The sequence below is a fragment of the Mytilus galloprovincialis genome, chromosome 4, assembly GCF_965363235.1.
Source record: "Mytilus galloprovincialis chromosome 4, xbMytGall1.hap1.1, whole genome shotgun sequence".
Lineage (NCBI taxonomy): Eukaryota > Metazoa > Mollusca > Bivalvia > Mytilida > Mytilidae > Mytilus > Mytilus galloprovincialis.
Window position 1 is genome coordinate 91,797,404 of NC_134841.1, and position 19,377 is coordinate 91,816,780.

Sequence of the window (19,377 nt, forward strand, 5' to 3'; positions counted from 1 at the left end):
TATTAGTGGCAATGAGCTGTGTTCTGCTCTATGGTCGGGTTGTTGTCTCTTTCACGCATTCCCCGTTTCCTTTCTCAATTCTATCAGCAGGTATCACCTAACCTTAAATTTGTCAAGTATACATGAAAATAACGTAAAAGTTATATGGCCTTCTTCTAGGCGCTGATTTACAAATTAAAATCACTCAGTATGATAAATACAGTAAATTATGGCTTTTGGTATCCGAGAAACGGATATTATCTTACAAACATACACATGCTTCACTCATAACGTACATAGTATCTGAGAAGCAAACATTACCCAATGAATCGTTGAAATTAGGTAAAAAGTCAGATGAACCATGTACATTTTGCATTAGAAATATAGTTGACCTATTGCATATATCGTTTCTAAGAAATAGACCTATCAAAGTAAACTTGTCGTTGACCAATGAACTAGGAACAAGACAGATGGACATGAACAATCAATAACAAACATTCCATACATTAAATATAGTTTACATATTACTTACAGTATCTGTGAAATGGACAAAACCACATAAATTAACGTTGATTGTAGTTAAATGAGCTCCAAATACGTGGAATCCGTTCCGCAAAGGAACAGTAGAATTATTATCATAATTTGAATGAACTAAGTGGCAAGAAAAAAAATATCCGAAATATCAAAAGGTGGATATGTCAGTCTGATTGCAAAGTATGGGTTGAAGACAAGTAACTTAAATTTTTGATAATTTCTTTACGGATTCATCTATTAACTCTCACAGACAAATGTGTTGTTCTGCCAATAACTAAAAAGAAGGACCCCATAAACAAAAATTACATCCTCCATGGCCACAACTTAGAGCATGTATCATTAGCCAAATATCTAGGAGTCACCATAACATCTGATATAAAGTGGGGTGCTCACATAAATAACATCTGTCAGAAAGCGAATAGGACAATAGGATTCCTTTAAAGAAACTTAAATATAACTAACAGTGAGATCAATGAAAAGTCATTTATTAATGCCAACAGTTGAATATGCGAGTTCAGTTTGAGATCATCATCTACAAAAAGATAAGCATAAACTAGACATGATACAACGAAGATCAGCAAGGTATGTAATAAACAGGTATCACAATACATCATCAGTTGAATCAATGCTTCACAAACTAAAATGGACAACACTAGAGGACAGAAGAAAGAATGCTAGACTTATCCTCTTATGAAAAAATCTCAAATGAGGAAGTAAAGGTTGATGCTGGCGACAAACTAATACCACCAGACAGATTTTCAAGACATATGAATGCTCACTCTTTCCAAATACCACCAAGTAAGACCAGCACCAGGAAAGAGTCATTCTATCTACGTACAATAAGAGATTGGAACACCTTGCCTGCCTCAGTGACAGGCTCAGCTGCAGAAATTCTTGACTGGTTCAAGAGCCTACTACATGCACATTAAATTCCAAGTCCCATGTTTTTATTTGCACAATGTATAAATTTTATGTACAGCACACTTTTTTTCCTTTTTATTGAAATTATTTTTGGACTTGTAAAGTAATGCAAGCGCACACCAAACAAGGACAGGATAGTCAACCTAATGACGGTGGTCACTTAGTGGTAGAAGTAGAAGTAGAAGACTTATTTAAAAAAAAATGTACACCAGTTTAATTTCCGGTCCATTAATGTCAACATGTGAAGTACAGTCAGTTTCATACATGTGGCAAGTATTCATGTCAAAATACAGTAGGCAAACATTTGTCGTATGTGACTCATTTGCCTACAATTACCAATGGATTTTAAACCGGCGAAGCTGAACATTTTGTACTATATATTTTAAAAAGAAAGATAACAAACTCGATTAATATTACTTTCTTAATCTTAGAATTATCTATGATATTGAAAAGTAAATAATGATAATGTAAATTCCATTCAAAACGAATTATCTGAGTGATTGAAACATACAACATGGACGACCAACATGCATTGGATACAGATGTCTGAAAAGTTTGGTACAGTTATACGCGATTCTTAAATATTTGATACGAGAGCAAATTTACTTTGTAAATAAAAATTGTAAACAAAACTCACACATGACTGATACTGGTAAATTTCCAATGATTTAGAATGAAAACTTCACAAATTCACAATATTATTCGAAACAACTAAGTTAGCTTATGTAGCGTATGTTGTATACCATTCATAATTGTAAATAATAACATATTTTCCTTTCATCTCAATAGTATTCGTGTTTATCACATTGAAGATGACTGAGGTAACAGCACCTTTGTATTTTCAGGGTAAACGGATTCTTCTGTAGACCTTTGCCTATAAACTAGTTGTTTATTTATTATTATTTCGTATTAGCGTAATTCAAACCATAGCTCAAATGAGAGAAGCTTCATTTATCAATTAGTGTTTGACGAGATGATGGTATGTCGAGTCAGTGAAGACTAGTAAATACAGGAATTATGTGCACGTGATTACTTGATAGTCGTCATTTTGATAATTTATGTTGGAAACTTATTCTTGAGAATTTAGTGTGAATATCGTTGACGACGGAATGCCCCAACCACCCTTGCTGTTTCTTTTTTTCTTTTTTTTTTGTAAGCTTGACTTGTTCAGCAGCTTAACTTATTTCTCTCATGCAAAGTTCTGAATCCTTGTCAGAATTTGGCATAACTTGTGTCCTGTATGGCTTTTTCAATGTTTGGCTTAGAGTTTGAATTTTAATGGGCGTTTACTCCATATTTAATGCATTTCTGTTATGCTTTTTATTTGTGGTTGCAGTCGAATCTGTAATCAGTATATACTAAGGTTGGCTTGACATCAAAAAGTAAATTAACGAAATAAATAAAGTTGTCAGCATGCTGCTTTAGCATTGTGTTTCCTGATAGGTGAGATCAGTATCGTCTATAACAGTTACAGTAATAAATATATAAACAGTACCAAGTTCATTGCACCAGATGCATATATCAACAATTATTGTGTCTTCTGTGTACTTGAGTGATGTCAAACTAATATTTGAAATTCAAAATCTAATCCAAACATTGAAAAAGCCATACAAGACACAAGTTATGCCAAATTGGGACAAGGATTCAGAACTTTGCATGACAGAAATAAATTCCATAATTCAAATTTATTTTTTTCAAAATTGATTGAATATTAAAGTTTATCAAACAGTATCCGTATCTTAAAACCAGTACCGAATTACTAGATATACTGGGTTGATGATACCCTCAGGGACTTACAATAGAAATGGAAGAAATCGACCCAGTGGTAATAATAACATCTAAATACACCAATGTTAATGCACCATATGTGCACCTTGACAACGTATGTCTCCTCGGTAATGCCAGAGACATATAATACAATGTATTATATGCTCTGGCAATGCTCATGTTACCATTATATTATACCATGCAGGCCTTAACGCATGCGAGTTGAAAAACATCAATCCCAAATTGCAGTGCTACATGGATCTTCTCCATTCCATGTCCCAATCGATTTGTTCGTTATAAGAGAGTAACAACAAATAAGTAATTCCTGTCAGAGGGATTGTGGGAATTAAGAAAGAATTGCTGTTACTTCCACTTGGAATAATCGTGTAGATGGCTTGTTCATAAGCTTGTTATCAGCTAATACTAGTTGTTTGAGAGGAATATTCTCATTAATATATTTTTTAAAAGAGCGGTCGCATACTTTTTTTCTTGTTATTCAATGGTAATAAATTTTCTAAACCAAGGTGACAATTCCTCTTTCTTGTGTTTCTAGTCAACACTAATTAATCAGTATCTTTAATGTGTGCTTCGTGTACTAATTAGTAAATAATATTGTTATGTACTTGTTAAATTCAAAGTGGAGCATACTGACATGACTGATGTCAATAAATGTTTCTATTATTTATTAGAAAGTGTACTCGGAGTTACGTTAGTATAGCTTCTAATCTTAAAACTTGCACTGATGACTTCAAAAACCAAGTATACCAAAAATGTCAATGAGCACACTGCCAAACAAATATCCCATTGATCTTGTAATCTCAATGGTTCTTCCAGACATTTTCAAGGTGAAACAAGGGCATAAGACAACATTATATTATGCGTTGTTAATTTATATTTATTTGCATTTTATTTCTAGCAATTATCTTCGTTTCTACAGAACACATGAAGAGTATAATTAGCTCATTATTGGTTAGTTAGACAACACTCTTCCTGATAACGAGGGGCACCTGTGCTAAATTACGACGAAAATTAGTACAGTTATACTTGTTCTTGCATGTAAATAGCTGAAATATTGGTTGACTACAAATAACCGTTGTTTGATATTGACAGCACTCTAAAACCCAAGGTTTATTATATTGTAAAATAATGAAGCAAGAGTGCACACACTGAAATGTTTCCCTACTTTACAGATCATGATTGAATGTATGTTGGAAAGGTCTTACTACAAGTATTAAATCAACATTAAATTATCATTGATCCATGAAAATTAAACAAGGTCGATGAACCCTACCACCTTACAATATTTACATACACCATATTACTAGTAGTTTAAGAAAAACGAACGCAACCACTAAAATTGGACATTGGTCAATTAACCATGAAAATTAAAACAAGGTCAGTCAATTCCTGTCAAACGATCATGTACACCGTACAATCATCCTTACAACCTATATTGTTTATAGAATCTCAATATCTCGCATTCTGTGATTTCTGGTCTAGGGCGAGAAAAAAAGAAGGTTAAAAAAACAAAGGTAGTGTATTGGTTTGGCTACGATATAAAGCAAATCAAATATTGCCTATAAGATGCAAAGTTCAATAAAAGGCTTGTTATAATCTAAATTATCTAGCTTTCTGTGATTTCTAATCGAAAGGTGAGACAAAATGTAGATGGCCAAGCACGAAGGTGGTGTATGGGTTTGGTTACTAGTTCAACAAATCAAATATAGGCTAAAATAATATCAAGATACGAAGATTATTAAACGGAGTGTCTATTCGTCCGGTTAGTGGGACCAAAAGTTTAAAATCTCTATTTGTTAAAGGTTTGTATTAACAAAAAAATATCTGTATGTGTGTGTGTGGGAAAGGGGGGGTCTGTTGTTTGCTCGTCACATTATATCATCAGGAAGATTATTTTTTTTAGCAACAAAGAAACATTGTAGGACTGCTCATACAGGAATTTAGATTAAACTGTCTTTTCACAGTTACCTATCCATGTAATCTGCAATTTTACGCAACATTAGGAGTTGAAAAGAACATAATAATCTCAACAACTGTTATTAAAATATGACGGGTAACAAATCATTATGTAATGCCAGGGTCTTCTTAAGTGATTTTTTGTGTGGTATAATTTACCAAATGTTTTGTTCAATTTTTTTTTTTACTGTAGTCTCTTTAACAGCCATATTCAATAAATCATTACAAATCGTTTTATAATACCAAGGTCTTCTTCAGAAAAAGAGAGGTTTTTGCGATATTATTATTCAAAATGTTTTGTGCATTTCTGTCTACTGTTGTTCTCTTTAAAACCTGTATTCAATAATGAATGGGATCCTTTGACCAAAGAAAAGAAATGCCAGATCTGACAGGTATGATATAACAGTAATATACATTCGACATTACCACTTTTTTCTGATCTCTTTATCTCACAGATTGCTGAGGAATTAGTGAATAATCTGTGTTCAAACAATGCCATTCATCATTGACGTCAACTAAAAGGTGTAAGGCGGTAGACTTGACTCTCTCAACATGCATGCAGTGTTGAAAGTAAGCCAAGCTGAATACAGTCATGTTAATGTTAAAATATCCAGGGTTTTTATGAAGTTTTTTCGTTTTAAAATTGTTGTATTTGTACATGTATATCCTTATAATCCACCAAACATGTGTTCAGATTTATACAACGTATGTGTTCATCTATATAGTCACGTCAGTCTCGTTGTACCGCAACAAATAAAATCCACGAGATGATTTTATAAAGACACAAAACATAAAATGATCAGGAAGACTACCATCTGAACCCCTTTTTCTTTTCGAAGGGAGGTCTTCCTAAATCATCTTAATTGATACATATGGGAAGAAGTTATATGTAACACGTTTGTTAAAAAGGCATATATATTATAAATAAGGATAAGACAACAATTTGGCGAGAATACTGCACCATGAAACAAAAGACAACTACATTTTGACGTTCTGCTTGTCAAAAGTTCAACCAGATGCTCCACAGGGCGCAGCTTTATACGATCGCAGAGGTCGAACCCTGAACAGTTGGGGCAAGTATGGACACAACATTTAAGCTTTATACAGCTCTGAATTTGGATTGTGATTAAATAGTTGACACAGCATAGGTGTCTGACACAGAATGAATGTGGTCTAAGAACTTAAACTTAAAAACTTAAAAATTTTAAATTGGACATTTACCTATTATGGTTCAATATCCAAAATCTAAATACATGGTTAGATTCAGCATTTCATAGAACCCCAAGAATTCAATTTTTGATGAAATCAAATAAATTAAATGTTCAATTTTAGACCCTTTAGACCTCAATGTGGACCAATTTGATAACCGGGCCCAAATATTAAAAATCTAAATACATGGTTAAATTCAGCATATTGAAGAACCCCATATATTCAATTTTTGTTGAAATCAAACAAAGTTTAATTTTTGACCCTTTGGACCTTAATGTAGACCAATTTGAAAACGGGACAATACTGTGCAATTGAATATTTCTTGCTATTGCGCAAAACTGTGCATTTGAAAATTTCTTGTTATTGCGCAATATTGTGCAATTAGATATTTCTTGCTATTGCACAATACTGTGCAATTGAAAATTTCTTGCTATTGCGCAATACTGTGCAATTGAAAATTTCTTGCTATTGCACAATACTTAACATAATAATTTTGGACCCCGATTTGGACCAACTTGAAAACTGGGCCCATAATCAAAAATCTAATTACATGTTTAGATTCAGCATATCAAAGAACCCCAAGAATTCATTTTTTGTTAAAAGCAATCTAAGTTTAATTTTGGACCCTTTGGACCTTAATGTAGACCAATTTGAAAACAGGACCAAAAATTAAGAATCTGAATACACGGTTATTGAGCAAAAACCAAGAAAAATGTTTATTTGGGACCTTTTTTTGCCCCTAATTACTATTCTGTTGGGACCAAAACTCCCAAAATCAATCCCAACCTTCCTTTTGTGGTCATAAACCTTATTTTAAAATTTCATAGATTTCTGTTTACTTATACTAAAGTTATTGTGCGAAAACCAAGAAAAATGCTTATTGGGGCCCTTTTTGGCCCCTGATTCCTAACTGTTGGGACCCAAACTCCCAAAATCAATCCCAACCTTCCTTTTATGGTCATAAACTGTGTTTAAATTTCATAGATTTTTATTTACTTATACTAAAGTTAGAGTGCGAAAACCAAATGTCTACCGACGACGACGACGACGCCAACGTCATACCAATATACGACCAAAATTTTTCAATTTTTGCGGTCGTATAAAAAGTTAATGAGTTACTGTGATCCTTATTAGTAATACGTTTCATCATGTCTATTTACCATGTTTATAGACTCTCCCAAAATATGACCTTCAGTGCAACAGGCCATCTTTAAAGACTCATCACTAAATATTGCCCTGCAACAAGCCATGTTTATAGACTCCTAAGAAAGGGTTGTTTCAAGGGTTTTTTAGCATTTAGCATTAACACATGTATATGAAGAGTTGTACTCTCTCTTCGCGTGGATTAAACATCTCATTCCGACCAGCTGTTACTGCGTATTTATATATCCGGCATGCCAAACGGACGCTCCTTTCAGCAAGGGTTTATACTTCCGGATGGCAAAAGTTCAGATTGTCATCGCGATGGTCATATTTCTTTACAATAGTCCATCCTTGGGGTAAAACATGTGTAACAAATGAATATATTTGGATTTTAAAAAAGTTTATTTGAATTTCTCGTAATAAAATGTTACTTTATCCTCAAAAAAGGGAGATAGAACTTTAATATTTTAAACATAAATGTATATCATTTTCCAAAATGAAATATATATAATATACAACAACAAAATTTTAAATGTTGATCAAGTGATATAATTTAAAGGTAACCTTACCAGGGTAGCCACTCCAGTGTTCCTTTATAACCGTGCTTTCCATAGTAAATAAATATTATTATACCATGTCTTCAATTTAAATCAAATTTTAAAAGGAAAGGCTCAATAAATAGATTTAGTATCAATCTTTGACGCATGACTGTACTGACGAAAAATTCTTTATTTATAATTTCACTGATTTTACAGAGTGTCTTTTGTATTGGGTCGGTTTATAAACGTCGAGTGGAAACACCCACTGATAGGACTTATATAAGCGTTAAATGTCAAAAGTGTATATGAGTATGGGTTATTTCAGGTAAAATATTAGATACATCTGCTTGTGTACTAAATAGATGGGCATTGGCCTTGCTTCGGTCCATTTGTAGTATGTATAGGGCTAACCACCCGATACATTAATTTCCATAAGGCTCTCATTGGTCTACGTTTTTGGTTATATATATCGTCTATGATATGTAATATTTACCACTTGACATGAAGTAACCGATACTTATTTTTTGGCAAATAATGGCCTTGAATGTTTCAACTTTATCAAACAATTTCAAACAGGTCACAATTTAATTTAGTTTTCCATATAGAAAAATAATCTCCATACAAGTATAAAAATACGATGATGTTGTGCAATTTTTGGACATTAAAGCTTACTGGTTTATAAACTTAGGTCACTGCAAAATAGGATATCCAAATTGATCTGTCACAAAACAAAATCAGTGAAATTTTGAATCCCGAGAAATAAAAACCTTCACGGTCAGAGATGACTGTCAAAGTTGTGTATGCTTAAAAACTGTAATAAATTATTCGAAAATCAGTGGACCAGAATTGACGACATTAACAATGCATAATTAAGGAGTCATATAACTTCGTAATTTATAATGCGTAGTGCCAAAAATAACTTATGTTGTATAAATATAGTAATACTATATACACATGCACAAGGAAAGGTGTAGTCTTTTTGCCTGATTAACTATACCTAAAAATCTAAGGGTCGATTAAAATCCTTAGCGAACCTACTCCTTTATGACATTTTAGTATACTAAATACCATAATATATATAGTAATCCTGACCGTGAGAGTTGACCCCAAATGTCTGTACTGAGGTTACAACATAAAACTTTCAAGTCTGTATCTAGTAACAATGGTATACAGTATAACATGAATTTAATCAAAAGTCCATTTCTAGTACTATTTAATTTCTTTTTTTCTATTTTTCCTTTGTGTTTTTAGCGCCACATTTATGCACTGCTTAGCCTTTTGGCCTATTTCGTGGGGCGGGCAGTTTTTATTGGCGGAGGGAGCCAGAGTGCCCGGAGAAAACCATCGACCTTCAAACTGACAATCCTAGTAAAAAAAAAGATTGGAGTCGAGTGCACCAACACGAGCGGGGTTCGAACTCACAACCTCAGTGTTGACTGGCTACTGATTACAGTAGTAACTACTTAGAACACTTGGCCACCGAGGCCCCCATTTCTAGTAATGTAATGGAATCCTGATATAATATAAGATACATATGTTGGGAGATCTTGCAAAGCCGGCAAGTCAACATAGTGAAAAAGGCAAGTAAACAAAGTGATAAACGGCTAGTCAACAAAGTGAAAAACGGCAATTCAACAAAGTGAAAAACGACAAGACAACAAAGTGAAAAACGGCAAGTCAACAAAGTGAAAAACGGCAAGTCAACAAAGTGAAAAACGTCAATTCAACAACAAGGAGTCAAAGACTTAGAGATTTTAAGTAACGGTTGTTTCAATCTAATTAAAAACCGATCTCTCATCGCTCCTGTTTCTGATATGTCGCGTGGGAGATCTAACGAAACCGGCTTTGAGGTCGCATGTGAGTGAACTAAAAGTTATGAATTTATAATGATATACAAATGACTTGACGACCTATTAATAAGCCAATCAAAAAAGTTTATGAATTATTTTGACTGACGATTTCGTCGTAAATAAAATGAGTTACATCCCTTTACCTTACGTTAAACTTTCAAGATCATGGAAGACTCAATTTCATTGGTCGAAAAAGACACACCTACGAGGTCACTCACATGTGACCTCAAAGTGGGTTTCGTTAGATCTCCCACGCGACATATCAGAAAACGGGAGCGATGAGAGATCGGTTTTTAATTAGATTGCGGTTGTTTTGGACGACCGTTTAACTATAGCTTCGCGGTCAATTTTTCCAGTGATTGGTATTACTTACGTTCTAATTTAAAGGCTAACCTACGTAAAACCATGGCGGGTCATTTTATAAATTACAATTTATATTATATTCTATTACGTTGCAAATTAAAAAATAATATTCCTAGAATAAAATATATATATATATATAGATATGTAAATGTAAATGTTATAAACATTTAATAATTTTATTCATTTACCACGAAGACTTAAACATAAACCAAGTAAGAAACATACAAAGAGGCAAAAAAGACTAACAAATGATTGCAATCATGTTCTAACACACCATAAAAGATTAAATTTACACCTACTTGTGCAACAGGTCGCATAATATATATTGTGCACTGAGATTGTGCACATTTTTCTACATTGCATATCTATTGTTATACATATATTATACAAAAACACACAAAGACGTTGTTGATTAATTAGTCTTTGTCTGTTTTATCTTATTATACAATTTTGATAAATATATTCAAAGTTATTTCATATATGTTTGATCAGCTATGCAGTAAGTAATGTTTTATCAATGATGACCTTTAATTGAATTTAAATTAGTATACCCTAGGCAGTACATACATACAAAATAATCGCAGGTGATATCGCTCACATGTGTATCTATAGGTACAAAATCTCAGTTCATATTTTGATCTGATAGTAAAATAATATTTATATAAGGTTTATAATCGAAATATGAGTAGCCGTCAAGGTTTACTTAACCAATCATAAAATTTAATATTTCATAAGTTAAACTAAATTCCCTTGTAATATTTAGAATAAATACACTTACATATCCATGAACATAATAATTCTCACTGGACGTTAAGCAAACATCAATCAATCAATTAATATCATTCAGATCAAACGGGGATCAAAGAAAATAAAGAAAACATTTCATAATTTTGAAAATTAAAACCTTACTGCATTTATAAAGATGTCAGTGTATAAGAATTCTTCTTTCTGTTTTACGACCGCAATAAATCGTCTAATTATTCTGATAGATCTATGTTATGCATATACATGAGCATGAAACTAATAATAAATATAAACTGTTCTTTGATTAAACAGATGAAATTTTGAACATTTGTGATCATTTATTGTTTGTCTATTTTGAATATCAGCTGGTTTTACAGTGATTCAAGAAATAAATTATTATAGACATATCATTAGTATGTAATACTTAAAAATATAAACAAGTTTAAATTGAAAACAGTTTTCAAACCAATAAAAAAAATGTACATTCATAAAACTTTACCTGAATTTCGGTCGCTATTTCTCATGACAGTTTTAACAAGGTGATGTGTCAAGACTTTACATACATGTGTTTATCGGTATCCGCCCGGGAACAAATTATTTTCACGAAAACACAGTACTTATCAGAGTTCACCAATTATAATAAACAGGAGATATATGAGCGTGACAAATCAGTAGGTATGTTGCAGCTGCACCAACTAACGTCTCCACTGAACCAGAAAACATATTTACACACTATATGAGAGATTTATGCCTGAATATCGACATTAAATTTTACTGTTTACAAAGTACTTGTAGTCCAGTTAAAACTATTTACATAAGTTATTTCCCCTACTTGTATCGACAGATGGTGACCTGTCTTTAACTGCCGTTATCTCAATATGTCATTGAAATTAGGGTTGTACCAGTCGCAAGTATCAATATTGGAGATATATAAATCATGTGATATGCCGCTATAAAGATAAACAATCCACATAACTAGGGTGATTTATTTTAAAGCAGCATATATAAAAGATCAACTTTAATTTAAACAAATCTTCTTTTGTTTTCGTTCGTCTGAATTGTACTTTATGAATAAAAGGCTAAGTGTTTTACTAACACGAAGTGTGAGATTAATACATATATTTTTATATAAAGACTTCAATATAACTGTTTATAAACGTATGTAAGGTCAGAAAGTAATAATTCATACACTGATGGGACTGTAAATTCAGAATTAACAGTATGCTACTATAAACGATAGAAGTGAAAAGTCTGTACAATGAATACTAGTCTCCGTCAATATATATGTAAGACTCAGATCGACGTCCGGTCTCTAATTGACGTCCGTTCCTCAAATCGACGTCCAAATCTGACATCACAATAAAATATCCTTCCAAATCGATTTTATGCTTATCTAATCGACGTCTATTTTTTGGCTTCTCTAATCGACGTCCTATTTTTTAGCTTCTTTAATGAACGTCCGCTTTGGACACAGAATACGAAATTGACCAGAACCGACAGAAGCTGAAACCTTTAGACCTTTAAACATATTATGTATGACAAATATGATCCATTCAAAAACTTTTATTTTGTAAAGATTTATAACATACTACCAATTGATATTTTATCGTGTGTTTTTCTAGGTTGTGATGTTCTGCTATTGTTTCAGAAAAAGGGAGAAGGTTTGGTACCATTAAAACGTTTAACCCCGCTGCAAATGTTTGCACCTCAGGGGCGGATCCAGCCATTTTAAAAAGGGGGGTTCCTAACCCAGGACAAAGGGGGGCGGTTCAATTACATGTCCCCATTTAAATGCATTGATAGTCCAAAAAAAGGGGGGTTCCAACCCCCGGAACCACCCCTCTGGATCCGCGCCTGGAGGTGGTCCTCAGTCAGGAAGCTGATGTACAGTAGTCGTCGTTTGTTTATGTAATTTATACGTGTTTCTCGTTTCTCGTTTTTTATATAGATTAGACCGTTGGTTTTCCCGTTTGAATAGTTTTACACTAGTAATTTTGGGGCCCTTTATAGCTTGTTGTTCGGTGTGAGCAAGGCTCCGTGTTGAAGGCCGTACATTGACCTATAATGGTTTACTTTTATTAATTGTTATTTGGATGGAGAGTTGTCTCATTGGCACTCGCACCACATCTTCCTATATCTATAGACTAAATATGTAAACAGGACTGGTTGTGAGCACTTAACATAGAACAGTTGTGTTATAGCAACACATGAACACATAATGCCAATTTCTTGCGTACATGTTTCACTCCAGGTGCAAATTTGTTGAAAAATATCTTACAGAGTCTGAATTATCATACTAGAACAAAACAATTGGCTGTACTTCTTTATTGTGTTTATTGTTGAAGAATGAATAATGCCCTCTAGATGTCGTTTCACGTTGGGTTTCCTTGTCCCTAGGTTGTTTTCTCCTTGACATACACTTACATGCATGTCATTTACTAACATGAATAGGAATGACACACTTCTTTGTAGATCTATTCGATAAACTTTAATATGCATGATACCTATTTCGGGTTGAGAAAAAAAATCTATATGAAAAGTATGTAATAATGTTTGAACCTTACAAAACATGTACATGTATAAGTGTAAACAATTAATTTAAAAAAAAATATGTGGTATGATTGCTTATGAGACAACGCTCCACAAGAGACCAAAATGACAGAAATTAACAAATATATGTCACCGTACGGCCTTCAACAATGAGCAAAGCCCATACAGTATAGTCAGCTATCAAATTCCCCTAAATGACAATATAAAACAATTCAAACGACAAAAAAGGCCCTACTTATGTCTATTAATAATTTTATTTATCATTTGTTGATAATGGACGACTACACTCAATCGGGCGTAGTTTTGGCAATACATGCCGTCACATTGGGCGTAGATTAGAATATCAAAATATTGGACGTCGATTTGAGAATGTGACGTCAGATTTGGACGTCGATTTGTGAAACGGACGTCGATTTGAGGAACGGACGTCGATTAGAGGCCAGACGTCGATCTGAGTCTAACATATATATACATTGTCGGAAAATGTATTTGATTTTAGATGCAGTACAAAAGCAAGGCTCGCCGAGCTAATCTCTTGCTTCATAGCTAGTACATTTTTTTCATATTTCCCTAACATTTTACAAAATCAAAAGTTAGTGTCATGCAATGTAACCCTAGCGCTGTTACCTTTACTGTTTGAAATCCAAATTGTTGTAAGATTTTTTTTTTATAGAAATCTAGGATTAACTTTTAAAAGTTCCAGTACAAAATTGACTACATGTAAACCTGGATCGCGTAGACTCAGATGACCGGAAAAAAATATGAACTATTACGTAAACAGTAATGTCAACATTACCGCTCGTTCAAGCAGAAAAACAGGAGACTTCATTAGTGCATGTACAAATAATGCAAACAGTCGTGGATGTGTATACCTTTCCTTTTTAAAAAAAATTTGAATGGAACAAACGAATACATAGAAATGCACGAATGAAATCGTAATTCTATACACCAATATCAATTCTTAAGGTACATTTCAAATATTAGCCGACTTCCAGAAATGAGACTTAAGAGATAATAGTATTGTATGTTATACTTTTGTTTGCATCAGTTTACAATCTTGTGGTCCTACCTCTATTTTAAAGGCTTTATTCACGCCTCCCCCCTTTCGGTGCCTTACATTCTTAAACGCAGACAAATGCAATCATTACCAAGCAGAAACAAGTGTTGGCTGTTTAAGTCAGACTTGTCAAAATTGGGAATTACAGGTTATAGTATATTGATTTACTACCATGCTTTAGTCTGCTGTAGACACCTAAGAATGTATGTAGAAAGTCTGAGGAAATTATGTAATGCGAGAAAAAGATAAATGTTTCTGTTTGATGGTGAATGTAATTAATGGAGAAGATTGTTGAACCTCGTTGAAAAAAAAGTTCTATCATTAACCTGGCAACAGTATATCTATATGTCAATATAAATGTTCCTGCATAAACCTTACTAATATTTTGAACTAATGAAATAAACTACCTTTGAAAAATTACAATGAAATAATTCATATTCATAAAAGCTGCAGAGTGATGCAAACATCGTCTTTATACGAAATCCTAGCGTAGTATTCTCAATCACTATATCACACTTTGTATTTGTATTGTACGGTAAATTTATAAACAATAAGTAAAATAAAATAATACAAGTACTTACTAGTATATGAAACTTGATCATAATTGGTCTTAAAAACTTTTTCGACAACTGGATCAAATTGCTAAATACATCATGGAAATATTATATTTACTTCAATGGATACGTAAAGTGGATATACTTGGACGAAACTCGGGTAAAAGGAAATCCAATTTGTAACATAAATCACTAACAGTTGTCCATCAAATGATCAAATAAAATACATTTTATATTTACTTATGTTTACATTCCATTAAAACCGACATATGATACACTGCAACATGAACGAAACACAGATATAATGTATCTATGAGGAACATATTAATAATTCGTTATGATTATACCACAATAAAGGTAATCAGACTCGATACATTTACATGCAGTAATTGCACATTTGATGAAAACTCTTACCTACACAAGTGTCAACAGACAAACAAATGTGTCTGAATGATTGATAGGTAGATCTGTTAGAAACGGGTTAAACACGTGTACATGTCAAGTTACGGGCTATATAATACGTGTTTATACTACAGAAACATTTGAACCCGGTATTTCCTTATGTCTGAATCAATGTGACTGTTGAACAGTGGACGTTATTGACCAAGTGTCATATTGATTTTTTTACTAACCTTGGATTTTAGTAAAAATGTTTAACTCTCTCTCCCTTTTTACGGAATATTTGGTTATCTTCAATTTTGTAACTACCATCGATAATCTTCTTTCAAACTTAGTGTAATATTAAACCAATGTTATTATTAATGCGGCCTTCTTTTACATCAGGTGATTAAGTTTCTTTTTCAAAGAACTAGAGCTACTTTTCAATAAGAAGAATCAACTTATAACTTTTAGCTCATATTGGTTATTTCTAAAAATGACTATTCACATAATGATTATGCGTGTTTATTACTGAACAAATTTAGAATTTAGAATATGTCGTATTTTAGGGAAGGAGAGTATTTGAGTTTGGACGTATTCAGGATGATAAGAAATTTTCCAAACTCAACAAGCAGATTCTTCAAATTGCGTAGAACGAGATTAAGGGTTGACATTTCTGGACTTGCCTGTTTCAAATATAGGCTTCCCATAATCTTAATATATCTTTATTTACGCGTCCGTTTTCCATTAGCTTTGGCCATGAAAAACAATACATGTAGCCCCATAAAGGGATCATGGATCCCCTTTCCCATCCCCTTTAGATCTGCCTATGTCACACTAACAATAGAAATGTTCATCCTATTCTCCATGCATAGGTATTTTTGTAATTGTATATAATTAACATAAACCACTTAAAGGTTCGTTGTTATCCATTGATATCTTTATCTATCAACAGTCGATGTATATCAGTAGATAAAATAACAGATTAAGTCAAAGTATACGGCAAATACATTAATGTTTATTTTGTAAAGTTAATTAAACGGAAAGTGCCTCTCAGGTGGTAGTTAACAGAAGGTCGTATAGGTCAAATACTGCTCTTCTACTTTCAAATAAAGAATCATACCAGTTATTTCAAATCTAACAAATGTACAGAATCTGATGTACAGTAGTTGTCGTTTGTTTATGTAATATATACGTGTTTCTCGTTTCTCGTTTTGTTTATATAGATTAGACCGTTGGTTTTCCCGTTTGAATGGTTTTACACTAGTAATTTTGGGGCCCTTTATAGCTTGTTGTTCGGTGTGAGCCAAGGCTCCGTGTTGAAGGCCGTACTTTAACCTATAATGGTTTACTTTTTAAATTGTTATTTGTATGGAGAGTTGTCTCATTGGCACTCACACCACATCTTCCTATATCTAGATACATGATGATGGTGTCTAGCTCACAATGAACACTAAATAAGGCAGTTAGTTTTCTCGTTTGAATTGTTTTACATGGTCATTTCGGAGCCTTTTAAAGATGTAGACTAGTATTGGCTTTGCTCATTGTTGAAGGCAGTACAGAGACCTATAGTTGTTAATTTCTGTGTCATTTTGGTCTCTTGTGAAGAGTTGTCTCATTGGCAATCATACCACATCTTCTTATTTCATATATACTATATGTATTTGTACAATAAATTCTTCCTCGTCCAGTGATGACATAGATACAATCTACAATAATTTAGATTGAAAGTTATCATCAAACTGCATTTACATTATGGTATATCTGTTCAATATCTAAATTGTTAAAGAGTAGATGAAAAATAAGTGCACATCTCTCAGCCATATGTCGATCGTATCAAAGAAGTAATATTTCCTTTGACTATCATAAGTACAGCTGTGATGCATATATAAGTAGTTCCAATAATAAATAATCTAAGTGCATATGTTAAGGTGCTACGTAAATTGACATTCAAAACTATTTGTCCGCCTATTTGTTATACATGTAAGCGAAGAAGAAAATATCTACCGCATAGGGTTCCAATGCAAAGATAAACATAAAGATACATGCTATAAGATTTTTTAGACATGTCAAGACAAAAGGTATTTGAAAACTCTTATAAATATCCAATCATGACTATGTCCCGGGACTACGATGTAGAAAATTCCGATCTAGCATCCATTTGATATGAGAGGATTGGCCTTGTATAAAATATTAAATCAGGGCTTTTTATGGGAATATAAAGTAGTTGAGGTTTGTGTTTGGGGAACGTCGATCTATGATTCATTTAAAGGCAATGCAAGAGACTGGGCTCTGTAAATTTTCAATAAGGCTTTATATAGGATTCTAGAATAGATGCTGCTCTAGTTTGAGGACCGCATACAGGAAGCGTGGCCCTGTATATCTAATCTAACCAAGATTGAGGACCACTGATTTATGCTTCACTATAAACCAACCCAAGAGGTAAGGCCCCGTAAATATCCAATCAAGGTTTAACCATATTAGACCGAACCTGCATAGTCAATATAGTTCAAGTCAGTTACATATGTATCATATTCTGTCACAGTTTACTACAGTTTTTAACTTTTCAGATTATTCAAGTTTTCAAATGAACGATTGTTACATTTTAGCGTAGTATCAGATCGACTTAGGATAAAGTTATTATTCAGATACTTACTAGAAAATGTTTCTGAATCAAAAGATGAGAAAATTGAACCAGATAGGTCAAAAGTTTATACAACTGTGTATAAGATCACGAACCAAACAACTAATTATTTTAAGGTTGTTATTGATATGTTTTTCGGTCATATGAATATATTTGGTAGAAATCAATTGAAGATAAAGCCTTTCGCCTCTTAGAAAATATTCTCGGAAACTCCTGCACTGAAATAAGAATGACTGCATTCTAAAACATTAATAATGGAGCAGCCTATTGAAAAACCTTGCAATTAAAAAGTAAGAGGAGGCAGTTGTCTTATTTACCTAATTTATAATAACAGCCCTAGGCCTGTCAGTACTAAAATTGAAAAAAAAAACATCACAAAACGTGTCATAAATATTATATTTTTTTTATCAGTTTAATGCATTTCTCAATAAAGAAATGATTTTCTACAAATAAAATGAAATGCTTTTATAAAATTCTACTTACTGGAATCGATTCTAAAGAAGTTATTCCTGTTGATGTCTATCGAATCCGTCCTGACAAAGCTATCCTTACTTGAATCAGTCCAGATGAAAGCTGGTGATAAGTTTGTTCGAGTCATTCATGACGAAGGCTGGTATTAACCTTTATTGTTATAGGGATAAGCAACTTTATCTTTATACTGATGTAATTTAGCTACTGATCGCTGATATGTAAGTAAACAAATAGGTAATGGGGTTTTGACTTGACCTATACAATGTTGTTTTTATCTGTACTCTCAATAGAACTCAGTTAAATGAAGGATTGATTAACTAGTTATCGCCACCACTCTCTTTAATTGAATGTATAATATATACCAATACATTCGGATACTCGTCACTGGGCATCTCCAGAGGCGGATTTAGAGGGGGCCCAGGGGGCCCGGCCCCCCCCCCCCCCTTTTTGGGAAAAAAATTGGTTGCTTATATAGGGAATCACTGAAGCATGACTGGAGCGGGCCCCCTCTTAGGTCAGTCAGTGGGCCCCCACTTATGAAAATTTCTGGATCCGCCACTGATCTCCAATAATGAAAGTTTGGATGACCCCAATCAAAAGGAATAGTTTTTAAAGCAACCGAGACAATACAACGAGTTACGAACCGCGATCGATAAATAAGCTTTTATGGCGTTTACAGCTTTTATACTTTAATGTGAAA

At 33.2% G+C, this 19,377-nt stretch overlaps 1 protein-coding gene across 5 annotated transcripts in view; it reads right to left on the reverse strand.

Annotated features, from left to right (window-relative positions):
• The window catches only part of LOC143073381 (uncharacterized), a 37,714-nt gene extending 18,875 nt beyond the window's left edge, over positions 1 to 18,839 (reverse strand). Inside the window, exon 1 of one of the 5 annotated variants that reach the window (XM_076248875.1) lies at positions 18,690 to 18,839. The gene's annotated coding sequence lies outside the window, so the exon portion shown is untranslated. Of the gene's footprint in view, positions 1 to 511; positions 536 to 8,096; positions 8,245 to 11,522; positions 11,860 to 15,211; positions 15,334 to 18,689 lie in introns of those variants that run through there. The other 4 variants (XM_076248876.1, XM_076248872.1, XM_076248873.1 and 1 more) reach the window with 4 other exon arrangements.
• Between the last annotated feature and the right edge of the window lie 538 nt (positions 18,840 to 19,377).